Source organism: Triticum urartu, chromosome 4A (genome assembly GCF_056163025.1).
Source record: "Triticum urartu cultivar PI428250 chromosome 4A, HENAU_Tu73, whole genome shotgun sequence".
Lineage (NCBI taxonomy): Eukaryota > Viridiplantae > Streptophyta > Magnoliopsida > Poales > Poaceae > Triticum > Triticum urartu.
In genome coordinates this window covers 554988436-554998797 of record NC_141876.1, presented here as the reverse complement: position 1 = coordinate 554998797, position 10362 = coordinate 554988436, and the positions used below count along the sequence as shown (strand labels likewise).

The following is a 10362-nucleotide window of genomic DNA, read 5'->3' as shown; positions in this document are numbered from 1 at the left end:
ATTCACTATTCTGTAGACAACACTAACACACCAGATTAGGATGGTAGGATTTTAATTCATAATAACTGATAGCTACAAGTACATAGTGATACCTTCCTCTATCTGATCTTCCTTTCTCACTGCAAAACTCTTATGTAATGAAGCCTCCTTCTCTCCTCCAGTACTTCTTCCTTAGTCCTTACACACTGGACACACAGCGAACAAAGATGACAGATCAGCGCAACCGATAGAATAGGGGCGGCGGCAGCGTGATGACTGGTGAGCGCCTTACCTGAGCGGGAGAGGCAGCCAGGCAGTGGCGGCTGGGCGGCAGCGGCAAACAATGCCCTAGTGCAGGACACGGTCAATGGATGGATTGATCGCATGGCCGCATGGATGGATTGACAATGAGTCAATGACATGGGTTATTGGGCTTTCGGTCTAGAATAGTTATTATATTAGTACTCATATGGGCTAATTTCTAATCTTATATGGACTAATGATGTGATTATCTCCGGCCAATTAGCGTATATACAATATACTACGTATACTACTACCTACTAGATATCGTTGGGAGGGGGGGAGGCGAACGATTGGCAGGGGTCTAGCCCCTGCTCGCCCCCTTGTCTCCGCCCCTGACAACAACGTAAATTAACTAGCTAGCTAGCTGTATTGAGCAGTTGCAATGCGCCCGGCCGGTGCTAGCTAACTAGCCGCATGACTGAACGGCCATGCATAACAAGCAGCCGCATACACTGAATTGCCATGCACAAAGCTAGAAGGAGGCAGTTGAACACGACACGGAGCTGCCAGCGGCTCCGCGTGGACTCAGGCTTGTCCTCAACTAGATTGAAGATGGCATTTGTCCTGTCCATAACCTGCTGCAAGCTTTCCCTGTTGTATTGGATTGGATCCCTTGTGCTAACCAAGGGCAGCGTGCCGGCCAACTTCACGACAGGGCAACAAGACAATTTCGCTCTCCGTTTATAATGGCCTTTCGTTCCTCTCGGCTGGCACTGGACAGCAGGAACGGGAACGATGCGGCCGTGCGGAGGCAGGAGAACGAAGATCAGCATACGCGTGTTGATCTCTCCTTTGCATGCTGGCTGTGGCTTAAAGGCAGGAAGGAGACGAGCGATGCAGCGTTTCTTTGGCGTGCTCAGTTTTAAAAAAAGAGGTCGAGGGTTCTTTTTTTAGACGGAGAAAAAACTGTGGTTTTTAATATACTGTTATTTTAATACTCTGTTTTCTCTAATAGCCAAACAGCTCTCAAGAATTAAAATTGTGGTATTTTAAAAAACTGTAGTATTCTTTGAATACTTAGAAAAAACTTTGTTACCAAATAAGGCCTAAGTCCTGATGCTCGCATTTATTCTGGATTTATTTTAAGATTTCTGGCGATACGCGTTCAGTGGGAGAAGACGTTTCCGTCGACTACGAGGCGCCTACAATGTTTTCGTAAAATCTAAAGATGATATGCCGGTTCAGTCTCTCGGAGATGTTCATAGAGATAGGGTGTGCGTGTGTGCATTCATAGAGATGAGCGTATTCGCGTTTATATAAGCATTTGTATCTGTACTGATGTTCAAAAAAGTCAAAATACGGTCAGTGTCCATTCAAGTCTCGGACTCACAGGAAACAGGAATTTTTGATTGTTTGGGCCGCAGATGTAAACGGATACGAGGATTCCTCCTGTCTGACGCTCATTGAGTCAATTGTTTTTAGCAAAACACATTTGGACTTTATTATTAATGTTTTGTAGGAGAAACTTTCAATCTACTCATTATCTATCATGACATTACAGAGAATATCATAATTTTAAAAATTATAATTAAATCCGTGGATCACCTAGCGACAACTAAAAGCATCGGAGAGCGTATATCATCGCCCTTTCCTTGTGGAAGCCGGACAAACATTGTTACAACAGATAGTCAAAAAGTCTTGCTAAGGGCCCAAAGTATTAGGGCATCGAAACAGCATCTGCCACCCATAAAGAGAAACGTATACGAAATGATCAAATCCAGAAAGCGGTAGGTGAACGACAACATTCCAACTCCCAGTGAGGACATTTGTAAAGCATGGTGCGCATGTCGACCGCCCGAACCTCACCGCTATGCTGGCGCTCAACCCGGAAGGTTGCCAGTCGAAGCAGCATCCGCGTCCTGGACTCGGTGAAAATGTCATAGCCCTTGCGTGTGATGGTCTCGAGGAGACAGAACTCAGCGTTGCCTATGTAAGTGAGGCTCGCGGCAAGGTACCTCTTCCACATATTGTTATACACCCTGTCCTTGACGGTTGTCCAGGTCGGACATTCACACGGGCCGTCATCGGATGAGATGACATTGCACACGGCGATGTGCCCTTTTTGGTGTGAGCAGAGCCCGACCTACGCATCCAGCTCGCGCACGAAGTAGGCCTTGTCGTCGAAAGGCAGAAGCCAGCTCCCGTGACGCGTCCAGGCGAGGCGGCCGGTGTCGAAGGAGAAGGTGCCCCTGTCCGCGACGGAGAGGAAGATGATGGATCCGTCGGGATGCACCGCTTGAGACGAGACAAAGATGGGCAGTTTGATCGGCGGCGGGCGGAGGGACTCCCACCGCCATTCACCCCAGCCACGGTGGGGCGCCGGTCCAAGTTTCTCCATCGAGGGAACAAAGTTGTAGTTGAAGTGGTCGTAGTCGGTCCGATGACGTAGATGTCGACGCCGACAGTTAGGAACTCGGCGAGATCCTTTGGGGCGAGCAGCGGAGGGCATACGGCCACCTGCGACGTCGCGCTGTCGTACACCATGGTGCTGCGGCCGGCGTCCTTGTCCTTGTAGAAAGCGAAGATCTTGCTGCCGACGCACACGAACTGGTCGTTCTGGTGGCGGTCGGGGGACGCCATGCGGATCGCCACGCAATCATGTGGCAGCCGCCGCGCCGTGGACTCCAAGTGGTCGTCCGTGCCCGTGCCCGTGTCCGGTGGGAAGGCGTCGACGTCCAGCTTGTACACCGTGCATCCCCGCGCGTAATCATGCACGATTAGATGGAGGCGTCCCCGACGAGGCCGCTCGGATGCGCCTGCTTCGTCCTCACTTCGCCGACGCTTCCCCATCCCGGCGCGGCGTGCAAAAGCTACTGGCGACCTGTTCTCGTTTCTCTTTAATTAATCTCCCTCGGTCGGTACACAACCTATATATAGCTCGTACGTGGGGTTCTTGCTCCTTTGCTCTCCCAACTATACGTGATGATATACGCTCAGTATCTATATATAGAACGAACAGGTGAATCAACCATCCAAGTCGGTATCCATCCAAGTCTCGGACTCGGGAGGAAACGTGATTTTTTTTAGAAAACGGCCCGCCTGGATCGCAAGGGCGCAATGGCCCACTAGACTCGTCTATGTATTCACGCAAAAAGAAAAGAAAGAAAAAGCGAGCAAACCATCCATCAAACGCGTCACTCGCTCGGATCGAAAACGGAAACGCAAACACGTTTACGACAGAGACCAACCGGAAACGGGCATCGATGGTGTGTGTCGCCTTCCTTCCTTCCTTCCTATTCGCAAGGAAATTCAAGTAAACGCAAACGCCGTTTCGATCCAACCAACCAAATAATGCCTTTTTTTTCTTTTCATTTCAATAAAAAATGAATTGGTCCACGCACGCGCAACATATCCTATCCGCTGGGAGTGGGACCCATCCACCCTCCCATTCCCATGCAACCCCCCCCCCCCCCCCCCCCCCAAACCTCATCTTCGTCGAGTTCCGACACGATTGGTCCGACCATGCAAGCACATTTACCGCCGACCGGGAATCCTACCTACCTCGTCGCATCGATTTGTTTGCCCTCTTTCTCGCCTCCGCCATGGCATTTCTTCCTAAAAAACTCACGTTTTTTTTCTTTCTCACCATCACCCCCCCCCCCTCCCCGATGACGCTACACGCATCATCGAACAAGGATCAGACGTGGCAGCCATTATTTCTCGTAGGGGACGTTGTCGTCACCACACAACCCCAACCAAGATGTTGAACAAAACAAGAACAAGAGCGAGATACCTCCCGCCGGCGAGGGGGCGTGGTCCTCCGCACCTCCATGGCCTTTGGGCCATGGGAGGCGAGGCAGACTGGCGGCTGCCGACGAGAGGAAGGGAAGCCCTAGTCACCTAAGAGTAGTTTCTTGCGAGGAGGAAAGGAGAGGACATTTATGATTTACACCCAGACTTTACTAATGAACAATATGATGTTTTACATAGCCTAGGGCTCCAAAAGCCAAACATAACGGCCTGGAACAAACTAGGAAAAAACATAAAACCTGTTCACGTGCGTTTGAGGGGCCGGATGTGCAAATTACGGCTGTAGATGCTCTTATAGTAGACAGTCAGGAAGTCTTGATAAGGGCGCAAAGGACTAGGGAACTGGAACAACATAGATGAAAGGATCAAATGAACTAATGAACTACAATAATGAACTAGCGGAAGTAACCCTTGGGGTTAACCTAATCATTTTGCTAAACAGTGCATGATCATCCTTGATCCTATCCTTTTCAAATTCCACTTGAATTCAAATTCAAATATTAAGTGAAATTCAAAATTCTCAAACATGAAAACTAAAAATGTTCATCTTGTGGTAAATATTCACTTGTTAATATTGGTGGTGAACCAACATTTATACAAAGTGTTTTAATGCTCTAAAACAATTAATGTTGTGGTTAAAACAATTATTGATGCGAAGTAAAAAAAAGTTACAAAAATGCACAGACAATTGAAGCCCAGAGATCACACACGTGAAAGGGGATAGCCAGTGGAGTTAGCAAGTGCAAGTTATTAAAAGTCAGCGCTAAAAAATAAGAAGAACTAGCGGCATATTCGAAAACTTTTCCAAATAATTCAAAACATTCCACGGAAATTGTGAACAATTTTTTAAAAGGCAAAAAAGTTTGAAAATCCAATCATTTCTTGAACAATGCAAACAAAATTTGAAATTTCACATTTCTTTGAAAGCACGAACCATTCTTGGCAAACATTAAGAATTTCTGAAGCTGTGAACAAGTTCTGAAATTATGAATATTTTTAAAATTTTAGATTTGTTTTGAAATTTCATACTTTTCTTGTACAAGCCAAACAATTTTCAAAATTTCACATTTTTTAAAAAGCAAAAACATTTCGAAGTTGTATTTTTCTTGAACAAGCGGGAACTTTTTTTAGACCTCAAACAAAATTGATGATTTATTTTGAAAAGTTCGACACAATTTTTAAAAGTACAATTTTCTTTTCAAAATTTCTGAACAGTTTTTGAAATATGAATATTTTTTTATTTCATCGACAGAATTTTCAAGTAAGAATAATTTTTGAAAATCCCAGACAATTTTTGAAGACCTTGAAATCTTTTTGAAATTTAAAACTTTCTTCAAGTAATTTTTTGTCAGAATTGTGAACTAAATTTTGCAAAATAAGAACATTTTTTTGAATTTCGAACAATATTTGAAATCAAATCATTTTTAGATTTTTTTTTCAAAAAGTAAAAAGAAAAGGAAAAAGATAAAGTAAATAAAAACTAAAACCTAGAAAACAAATAAAACCTGTTCTGCAACCTTCTGGAAGGTTTCCAAAACTTGCCAGGAACCTTCCAAAAGATTCCCCAAAGCAGGATCAGTATTATGCTTTGGCGTGTCGGCCCAGAACATTCGCTCTCTCGTCACTGTACGCTCGAGGCGCCAAATAGGAGCCGCACGAACAACTTTCTGGCGAGAGCAACTAGTTAACTAGCGCTCCTTCGAAAGCCTCACAACAGTCAGTACCATTTGACGCGTTCTCAGCCGTCATGTGTCGTTCTCTGGGCGCTCCCTTCCGATTTTATTTTTTATTTTATTTTTCCGCACATGATTTTGGTTTTTTCTGGATTTTTTCGACCTTTCGGTTTTCTATCGGTCTTCTTTAGCTTTTGGGTGAAAAAAATCGATTTTTTTACGCCAAAAAACGTGTTTTCTTTTTTTTTTCTCTTTCACAAGAGTCGTGGTTTTGCTTCCGCGAAAGGCACGGTTGTACTTTCGCGAGAGTCACGGCCGTGCCTTTCGGAAACAAAAAAACGCGTTTTCTGTTTTTTTTTCCTTCCGCGAGAGGCACGGTTTTGTTTTCGCAAGAGGCACGGTTGTGATTTTGCGAGAGTCACGGTCGTGCCTTTCGGAAACGAAAAAAACGCGTTTTCTGTTTTTTTTCCTACCGCGAGAGGCATAGTTTTGCTTCCGCGAGAGACACAGTTATACATTCGCAAGTCACGGCCGTGCCTTTCGGAAAAGAAAAAAAACATATTTTCTGTTTAGGCACGGTTTTGCTTCCGCGAGAGTCACGGCCGTACCTTTCGAAAACGAAAAAAACACGTTTTCTGTTTTTCTCCTTCCGCGAGAGGTACGGTTGTGCTTTCGCGAGAGTCACGGCCGTGTCTCTCGGAAACGAAAAAAACACGTTTTTTCTTCTGCGAGAGGCATGATTTTGCTTCTGCGAGAGGCACGGTTGTGCTTTCACGAGAGGCACGGGTGTGCCTCTTTCGGAAAGGGAAAAAACCCGTGCTCTCGGGTCGGTTTTTTGTCCGGGTTTTTTCGTGAAAAAAAAGTTTGTCAAAATCTATCAACATAGGATCTAGTTTTGAATATCTTGACACGAGAAATTTCAACAATGAAAACTGTTTAAGATTTGAACGCACGGTTTAAAAGATAAAATGTTTTGAATAAACAGATCTACGAAAAAATGAAACATTCTCAGGTTGCGACAAGTGGCGCACATACAGCGTGTCACTTGTCGCGACCCGGAAAGGTGGGAGTGATCTTTGTGACGAGTACTCCTCAACTAGTGATTTCGAGAAACAAACCAACATGTGGTTGGATGATTAGAGGGACTACGGTATTCACAGTCCACCAAGGTTCAAATCCTAGTACTTGTATTTATTTTTGAATTTACTTCAAGAGGTACTCATAGGATAGTGTATGCGTGTGTGTGTATATAAGCGCTTGTGTGTACTGATGTTAAGGAAACTAGTAATTTCGAGAAAACAACGCACCCTCCATGAGGCTTTGGCGGGCCAGACTTAGGCTGCTTGTAGTGAGTAGTATCATACCTTAGTATTATGCATATGGTACTAAGGTATGATACTATCTCCGTAATGCACAGTATCATATACTAATATCATAGGTAACTTTATTTATTGCCATGCATAACATATAGTAGCATAGTATTTAATCGTTAATACGTATCATGATATGATTTTCAACACTCTCTTTCTTCATTTAATTCTATGCAACCTTAGCAAAATAATCTAGTTGACATGCATGATACTAGCTATGATACTATTATTACGATCAGTCTTAGATTGCCAACCTGCGCAGGCGGTGGTCGACGACTTTGTCGGCATGTTTGAGCTTGTATTGAGTGGCCGAGTGGGTGCAGGTGCAGCTCCGGGCCCCGGGCGGAGTCGCCGGCCGGACAGCGTCTCATGGCTTTGCCTCTGCGTCTGGGTCCTACACTGCCAAGTCGGCTTAATGGCTTATCATCAACTTTGCTATGCCAAGGTGCTGGTGTTGGCTTCGATGGATACAGTGAGTGAACTGAAGGTCTGGAGCCTTGTGCACTTTGTTGTGCTGAAGGTGCGCTCCTGATATTTTTTTTCATCGGTTCGTTAGATTCGCTGAAGTTTATTGTCTTTACCTAATAATAAATGGTTTTGCTATTTTGCAGTTGACTGTTTTCCAATTCGTTATCATTTAATTTTCTGTTCGTTCGATCTCGCACCAAGATTCGTGCTGAGAACTCTGGTTTTCAGGCACGGTTTTCTTTGTCGGGCGTGGTTTTATTTTGGGCCTGCCTGTTAGCGGCACCGGTCTCTCAGTTTCCTTTTCATTTGCCCCCTTTTGAATTTTGTTCCCATTTCATTTTAGGTGGCACTGTTTCGACAAGGCAGAGGGGCAGAGAGGAGGATAGGAGGAGGCGCTCAAGCGGCGGAGGAGAGGAGGCGATTCCATCAGTTCATGCCGTTTCCGAGCCCCCTCTTTGTTCGAGTTTGATTTTCCCTTTGATTATCGACTCCCCAGGTTGGTTGTTCATGTTTCTCCCTCTTTCTCGCGTTCAATTTCCCCTGTCTCTATTCGTGTAGCTTCCAGATCTAGGGCTGTCGATTGTTGGTAGTCGTTTTTTTATGTGCTCTTGTAGATTTTGTGTGCTATTTGAAGATTTGGCGGCTGCTTCGGCTGCTCGCGTCAGATATTTTGAATTGCTTGTCAGTTTTGCCTTGTGATTCCCCTGTTAGGTTTTAGGTGTTCTCGTTTTGTTATGCTCGGTGGCGGCGCTGGTAGGTTGCTCGTTTTTGTAGCTTTGTTGAGATGTTGGTCTTCTTAATTATGTGTGTGTGTGTGGGGGGGGGGGGTAGGGTTTGTGATTTCTGCTGTTAGGTTTTGGGATATTTGATTTGTCTGGCTCGTGTTGTGCATATGTAGTTCTACTATATGTTGTAGGTTGCTTCTTGGTGATATTTTTAGGTTTGCGATTCATCTGGCTCGTCCTATGCATGTGCACAGTACTATCATGCCTGTAGTAGTATGATGCGCTTGAAATGCTTCGGTTTCATTTGTCATGCCCTTGAATTGTAATAGAATGGAATTTAACTGTGTTTTACACTGAAATATAGGGCAGAATTCTACTGTAATATGCCTTAAATTGCACTGTAATTTTACCAACCCCAGATTTTAGTGTAATTTGTATGCTTGATCACTGTAATTTCCCCCTGATTTTCTCTGTAATTTACATGCTTCACTACTGCAATTGTTTGTAGGGTTACACTGTATTTGTCAATTAATTGTTGTAGGGCTTACACTGTAATGTACCAGAGTTTTACACTGTAATTTGTATGGTTGAGCATTGTAATTTATATTTCTCATACAGTGGATAGCTTTGAATTTCACGGCTTACAGTGTAATATACTGCAGTTGTACGCTTTAATTTGAATGCTTCATCTCTATAATTGTTGTATGGCTTACATAGTATCTGTTAGATTTATTACTTTGCTTCATCACTGTATTATACCCCATTTTTCTCTGCAATTTATGTGCTTCAGAACTGTAATTGTTTCTAGGGTTACACTGTATTTCTCAAATAGATTATAGTGAATTTACCTTTGTACTGTTGTAGGGCTTACACTGTAATATACCAGAGTTTTACCGTGTAATATGGCTGAGGACTGTAATTGTTGTAGGGCTTATACTGTAATTTACCTGAGTTTTACTCTGTAATTGTTCTAGGGCTTAAAGTATTTTGTTAGATACGTACATTACAGTGGTTTTTACCTTTGCATTCTGGGGCTTACACTATGATATACTGCAGATTTAGACTGTAATTTGAATGCTTCAGCACTGTAATTGTTGTAGGGCTTACAGAGTATTTTTCAGATAGATCACAATGGATTTTATGGTGTATTTATGAGTGTTAATACCTGGGAATAACAGTGTAATTCCAGGGGATTTACAGTGTAATTCATGGGCACTTTCACTGTAATTCGTGGGTGTTTACAGTGTAACTTCATCAGTTATTCAAGTGTAAATCCTTGGGAACTTGCAGTGTCATTTTCTTTGTATTAACAGTGTGAATCCACTGTATGCCTTTTTAGAGTTTGCACTTTAATTTTCAGCTATCAAGACTTGCAGTGTAATTTATATGCTTTTGCTATTGTAGTTTTTGACTTTAGGCTGCAAAATTTCCGTAATTCCAGAGTTCTATAAATGCTAGCGATCACACATTCCAGAGTCTCTTGTTGTCTCTGGAATTTCTATGTAACTAGTTTCTCTGATGTTTCTAGGTGAAGTGGGTGAAAGGGATGAAGAATTTGTGAAGCTGGTGAAGGGGCTTAAGAGTTGGAGTAGGATTTATGAGGGTTCCTGACCTGTAGATTGTCCGCTGATCTCCGCCAGTTTTTGGCTGTTATTCCTGGACCGGGTTGTGGTCCAGGTTTAGTTGATTCGGGTTTATTTTCTGACCCGTTTTATTTCTAATACAGCTACAGACAGTGCCTGCGGGGGTTGGTTTTGGACATACAAGTGGCATCTGCTTATTAGTCAGGATATTTGAATGTTTTCCAATTGTAAAACAGTCGAATGCTCCCTAATTTTCGTCCCTCGTCGTACGTCGTTAGAAGCAGAAAAATCATTCCGCTGCTGTGCCAACCAAGCCTCGTACGCCCCAACCAGCTAGCATGGGCCTCAGCCCATCAAACAATAGAACAGATCGAACTCGCGACGTGTTGTTCAGTTCAGAACCAGGCGTCCAACTGAGCTACACCATGTTTTTGTATGAAGGAGAGGTTTTGATTCCCTATTACATAATCCCACATCGCTTTCTTGTACACACATAAATCAATTTAAATAC

General features: G+C 43.7%; 1 long non-coding RNA gene across 1 annotated transcript; it reads left to right on the top strand.

Annotated features, from left to right (window-relative positions):
* Positions 1-7505: 7505 nt before the first annotated feature.
* LOC125554173 (uncharacterized) lies at positions 7506-10084 on the top strand. The gene is made up of 3 exons (XR_007304335.2): positions 7506-7595; positions 7887-8039; positions 9797-10084. It is a non-coding gene; the product is annotated as an uncharacterized LOC125554173 (long non-coding RNA).
* The last annotated feature ends 278 nt before the right edge of the window (positions 10085-10362 follow it).